The 6,954-nt window shown below is 29.8% G+C and overlaps 1 pseudogene; it reads left to right on the top strand.

The window, feature by feature from the left end:
- Positions 1–288: 288 nt before the first annotated feature.
- LOC111041053 lies at positions 289–6,214 on the top strand (annotated as a pseudogene).
- The last annotated feature ends 740 nt before the right edge of the window (positions 6,215–6,954 follow it).

Here is a 6,954-nt window from a genome sequence, read left to right as displayed (position 1 = left end):
TGACGTATTTAACAACTAATAATAGTTTAGTTTGAAAATATTTTCAAACCCTATCGATATTTTCAACCGTATACCAGTATATATAGAACCGTGTTGTAAACCGTCCCGCGATTCGGCGATCGGCGCCCAACGGTCGAACGATTTGAGAGATAGTGCTTTCTTATAACTTTAAATCCTGACCGGTCGGAAACGGAATGAACCGCAGCGTTCGTAATTTCCATAGACCTTATACTAGTATACTAGTATAAGGTCTATGGTAATTTCATGTCAGACGCTTATATTTGTGATTTTGTGTTTACTGATATTAGTGGTGTGATAAGACGCACGTGATTCCTATCGGTGTTATTCGGCAAGACGTCCTCGTAGCGTTGTTGGTTAATAAATCAATTTTCGTTTACGTTACGACTTTCGAACTTTCTACTGCCTACAATATTTACATCAAAACTTTTCAAATCGTCTTGTCATTGGTGCTATGATTCTCACTCCTTCGCTGCACATCACTTCAGGTAAATCAATCGTAGTTTTACTACTCGATGAGTGACGATTAACGTCCGCAATCTACGAGGGCCGTCGTTCGTAGTAGCCACTCATAACAGACGTAAGTAGAAGTCTCTTTTGTTTCAGTCTGTGGAAGTTAGGCAGTGGCAGTGATCACCAATCGGCGACAAGTCCGTCGTCGTGTAATTTTACCGTGTAGGAAATATGTTGTTATTGATATTATTTTTTGTTTATCTTAAAATCATTTAAAATGGGTATAACCAAGCAATACTTGCGTACGTTCCGTGGAAAAAATTTCAACATCGTTTGCCATCCTGACTGTAATGTAGTCTTTGTCACGCTAAACGGTATTTCTGGCAGATATGTTGCTGTCGTCGCTTGCGAAAATGTTATCATTTGGGACTTGTGCTTCGAAAAATTGGTAAACATGACGTTTTATAGTTAGCTAAGTCACTTTTTTAGTGTCAATACTTGTACATATATTCATTGTCAATCAGGTTATGATAATCGAAGATGAAGACATGAAAAATAATACGTCGAAAAAGATTTCTGTCGTTAAGTTGGCCACTACCTCGGAGGGTAAACATATTGCTGTAGGTTATTCTTATGGTTTAGTGAATACGTTTAATTTGGCTACTGGTGAACTTATTGGAACATTCCAAGGTCATCGTTCTGCCATAACTGCACTAACTTATGACACCCATGGTCACATGCTCGCTTCAGGTTTCAAGGTATGTTTTTTTTTTTGTCTATGGCTATAAACTTAATTATTATATAATATGATTTATCATTTTTCAGGATACCAAAGCAGTCAATTGAGATGTCATAGCTGACAAAGGATTACATAGGTTGTCTGGACATAAGGGTGTAGTGACAGGAGTACAATTTATAAACAAGCACAACGTTGGGGTGACATCTTCAAAGGACATAACTGAAGTAAGATTTAATTATGAAAAGAGCTCAAATTTAAACTCAAAAAAACAAATTTAGAAATCTTACTCGGTGACGCTGTTAAATTCCTGGTTTCTAAACGTATTTTAAAAAGGAATGGGTAACCTTAGTATTTTGGATAGTTAAGAATCTATATTAAATACTTAGACATTGAGAAATTACTTAATATAAATAGTTGTACCTAATTAAATAATAATAATAATAATAATAAAATTGTTATTATTTATCGTAGTTACATAAACTAATAACCCATAAGATTGCATTGTAATTACATATATTTTAAATTATAGTTAATAATATTGTAAGCATATAATATATAAATATACATACGTAAATTATTCTGTTTTTGATTCTGTTTTTAAAAAACTAAGCTTGTGTTATAGAGTGAGAGTTCAAAAACAATATTGATAAAAAGATGGTGTCAATGAAAGTTTCTAAAGAAATTACAGTAGAACCTCATTAATCCGGACTAATTGAGGTTCTAGGTTGTCCTAATTAATGAAAGTTTGTATTAAACTAAATAACCAAGAATCGTAAATTATAAATTCAAAAAAATTTTATTGGATAATTTACTATACTTCCAATACTTAAGTCTATCTAATACATATATCTAACTATATTAAACCTAAAAAATAGTACATAGTGTTGCATAATTGAACTCGTTTTCATGTTTATTTTAATCTACATCATGAACTAGCTTGATAAACGGCTGTCCAGATTAAGCGAAGTTTGGACTAATGAAGTCCGGAAATTAATGAGGTTTTACTGTAATACAATTTATAAAAAAGCAATGAAAGACCAAAATATGGGGAAAAAATAAAACAAAATTATGTCTAATAAATATAATAATTATAATATTATAATTAGAAGAAATATGGCCTACACATTTTTTTTAAAGAAAAAAATCTTTGGCTCCTCTAGAACGCTTAGCAGAACACCTAGTATCTTAATACCTGGTAACTAACGGATAGGCACAAATGGTGTTTAAAGTATTCTAAATTTATGGAAACCTATTTAACCTTTATTTAGCTATTAATATCCAGGTAGGTTTAGGTTAACCTAACCTATTGTATATCAAAACAGTTTAGATAGTCAACAATATATGGCATAAGGTAGTTAATGATTGGACGATGATTGAAAAATACATCCCGCAATAACTTTAAATTAAAATATGCAACTTTTGTGACACCATCCAAAAAAAAAGCAAAAAATATTATTAATTTTCACTCAGATATGCAAAAATATCATCTTTGTTTTCTAATCAGAATAATTATTCTCGGTGAAATACATAAAATTATACATTTGCATAATTTAAGTCTGTGCCTTATTTATGAGCATGAAAACATAACTATATTTTTATTTTATTTATTCTATTTTGTTCTTAAATACATATTTTTATAAGAATGATTTTGAAAAGTTAGTCTTATTAGACTAAACTAATTTTTGTTTCCAATATTTTATTTAGGTATGGACTCAGTCTATTTTATGTGATGATGATTTTTTTGTTGCTGGAAGCAATGATGCAGAACTACGTACATGGAAGATTTCAAAAATGAGTGATGAAGAATCAGATATTAAAATGTGTTAGCTTTTGACTTCAGATAACTTACTGGATTTTGCTGTTAGTGTTTATTTCACTAGTTTATAATTATTATGATTGTACACAAAATTGAAAAATAATGATTTATATTATTTTTAGTCTTCAATAAAATGTGAAAAAAGTGGATCATTAATGAGAGAAGATCCTGGTCTTGTTCTATCTTCAGCTACAGATAATTCTAACCATGTTCTTTGTGTTCATGGCCATGGAAAATTGCTGGAGTTGTTTGTTTTTAGTGGAGATGTTGAAGCGTTAGAAGGTTTACTTAATCGTTAACGGAAATTCAGGAAGAAGGCTTCTAAGTAAGTTAAATTAATAATAATAATACATTGGTTTCTGGATAATATGCTAATATGATACACCAGCATAACACACGTCCAATACAAAGACCACTTTTATTTATGAAATAGCTCTATAAAGCCTATAAACTCAAATCGTTTTCCATTGTTTTTGTTGATTTGGTAAGTCTCTGGTGAGGAATATATATTTGCTAGATTACTGAGAGACCACTGTATTTATATTATGTTATCAAAATATATAAATCATTTTGAGACAATCAATGTTAAAATATACATTGAAATTTATGCTGGCAGAATAAGAATTCTGCCTTTAATTAATAGAATAAACAAGCATGAACAGTTTTTGTATGAGTGATTGTTTTCTAAAATTAAGTTTTCATTGGTTTTACGTCTTTATTAATTGTTAATTTATTATGTTTAATAGGCGGGATGAAAATATTGAAGATACAGCATTTTTAAATGAAAAAAATCCAGCTCTACAAGATGTGGTTTGAAGATTACCTCCTATTTTGACAGACCACAAAATAAGGTCTGCTGATTTGGTTGTAAATCAGACTCACATTAAAGTAATGTCTAGTCAATTAAAGTTTTAAATATCATGGTAAAATATTTAATATCTATTCTATAATTTCAACAGGTTGTTGTAAGTATGGCAGATAACACTTTATCGTTTTATTCTTTGTCATAAGCAGTTGGCAAAGAAGTAAAACTAATTCGCAAGATTTTGTTACACGGCCATAGATCAAATGTTCAAGTCTAATCATTTAGTTCGGATAGTTTAGCTATGTTCACTGGAGGTTCAGAGTCTATAAAAATGTGAAGTAAGGAAAACTCTTAATTGTATTCGAACTGTTTAGACGTCTAGTGCTGTTCTGTGTTTATGGGTGCTCCCTGGAGACCGACACATTTTAGCTGGACTTGATGATGGTAAATTTTTGGTAATTGACATAGCCGCAGGAGATATAATTGAAAGCATTTCTGCTCATCAAAAAGATTTGAAGTCAATTTATATGTTATCAGATGAGGTAAAAAATTATATTTATTTTTGTTTTTAACATTCTAATACAATTTTTTTTTTAAAACAAACAAACAACAGTTGGGTTGTATAAAAGGTGGTGGTGATAGCACAGTTAAACTATGGCAATTAGAACTAGCAACATTGCCGAGTTCTGATAGAAAAGTGTTATCATTGTTTCACTTGAAGACATTAGAGTTAGATGAAAATGTACAGTGCGCAAGAGTAAGCCCAGATAACAAATTGCTAGCAGTTGCTCTTTTAGATAACACAGTCACAATATTTTTTATGGACACGTTTAAGGTGAGTTTTATTATTGTACTCTGAATATATAACGAAAAAACTTTTTATGACCGTAGAACAATGAAAATTATATATTATTTTTAGCACTTCATTGATCTTTATGGACACATATTACCAGTAAACGATATGGACATAAGTTATGATTCATCAATCATTATTACTGCAAGTGCTGATAAGACAATCAGAATTTGGGGCTTAGATTACGGAGATTGTCATAGGCGCTTAACAACAGAGTCTACATTGACCAGTATTAAATTTATTCCTATGACCCATCAATTTTTCACTATCGACAAGAATGGAAACATTAAACATTGGGACGCTGAGGTTTTTGAGAGAGTTTTAACACTTTAAGTAATTAATTATTATTGTTTTTGAAAATTACTATATGTTATATTGTATTTAATTTGGCTTAGGTTCACAGAGGTGAATGCGGTAATATGTCTGTGAGCGAAAATGGTTATTATGTTATGAGTTGTGGCCAAGACAATGTTATACGTTTATATGAAAAAACAGAAGAACCCCTTGTATTAGAAGATGAGCGGGAAGAAGAAAGGGCACAAGAAGATGATAAAGAACTAGCCACTGGCAAAGAAACCAATGTATATGGAGGGCCATCAGTTCTCGCATTGCCGACAAAAAATACCATTTCATCAGAGAAAGCTGTAATACAAATTCAATTTATTAATATTGTTCTTAAATGTTTTTAATTTTATTATTTTTTAGGCTGAATTATTGTTAGAATGTTTAAATGTGATCAAAGAATACAAAGATAACCTATTAAAAAGCGAAAATAAAGGTGGTGAAAAATCAACATTACCAATAATTATGACTGCTTTTAATGTTAAAACTACTGACGATTATTTATTGGAAATAATTAAAAGGATGCGCTCTAGGCAAGTTGAATTTACTAGAAAAATTTCATTTTATAATTCTTATTATTTGTATACTGAGTTATTAAAAATCAAACTAATATCATTTTCTTAATTTTTAGTGAGTTGGAAAGGGTTTTATTATTTATGCCTTTTTCAAGCATATGTTATTTTATGGAAGCGTCAATACCATTGTTAAATCATATGCATCATGGAATTGAGTCAGTTGTCCGGTCACTCATATTCTTTGTACAAACATTGCGCAAACCAATATCATCCGTCAGTGATATGACACCTATCCTAAGGCAATTAAATGTACTTGCTACTAAGAAAACAAATGAATTAAGGGTATGTAACAAATTTACTGTATTAAAATGAGTGAACAATATTTATTAATTTATTTATGTATTAAATAGGATTTAGTAGGAGAAAATTTTTATTCTTTGATGTTCATAAATAATAGCCAAGTATTGATATTCAACATAGCACAAAATATTCAAAAGAAAAGAAAACGCCAAAAGCATAAACTGTTAAAGCGTGTGATTGTTAATATCTAATAAAATATTTTCATGTTAATTATAGGTTAATTATACAATCTGATTTGTGTTCAATATTTAAATGAATATACATTGTTTTTAAAAAAATGCGTCGTCAATTAATTATACATTTTTGTTGTACCATAAGTACTGTTGTATACAACACTAACTCATTCAATTTGAGAAAGTATAATATAGTTTATTGTAATTTTCCCCTTTACTATTATAAGAAAAACATAGAAAATGTGTGTACATATTATGTTTGTTGTTGCACTGGTTAAGATTGGTTTTCTATTAACAAATCATCAATTACATTACTTCTCGAGAGTAAAAATGATATTGTTCTGAAAATAAATTTAAAATGTATTACAACTTACCTAGAACTTATAAACTATAACATACAAAATGTATTATTTTAATAATGTACGCATTTACAGTTTATTTTATCTTTAGAAGCTAAAGTTTAAACATTAGCCTAGAGTCAAATATCCTAATGTGTGGCTGCTTGATCAAAGCTAACAAAGCTGCTGTTTTCTACTTTTATCATATAAACCTATTGTGCTAAATTGTATATACTGTAAATTATGTCAAATAATAAAAAAAATAGAAGCTAAAGTAAAGTGGTCAGTATGATTTGGATACCACTATCAAAAAAAAGCTACTTGGCACATGACAAACAATGCTAATTCATTGTGCCCCTGACTATAACTTCGTAACTAAATAGGAGTAAGTAAATGAGACGAACATCAATTTGCTCATATCGAAATTAGATGGGAACAAGTAACTGCACATATCAACTCCCTAAATTGTACTTAAATATAGATGAAAATATATCAAATCAGAAAGTACTTACAATATATTTCAAATACTTTTGAGAAAGAAT

This window comes from Myzus persicae, unplaced genomic scaffold, assembly GCF_001856785.1.
Source record: "Myzus persicae strain clone G006 unplaced genomic scaffold, MPER_G0061.0, whole genome shotgun sequence".
NCBI classification, from domain to species: domain Eukaryota; kingdom Metazoa; phylum Arthropoda; class Insecta; order Hemiptera; family Aphididae; genus Myzus; species Myzus persicae.
The sequence above is the reverse complement of the archived record's forward strand: the minus strand, read 5'-3'. Positions and strand labels throughout refer to the sequence as shown.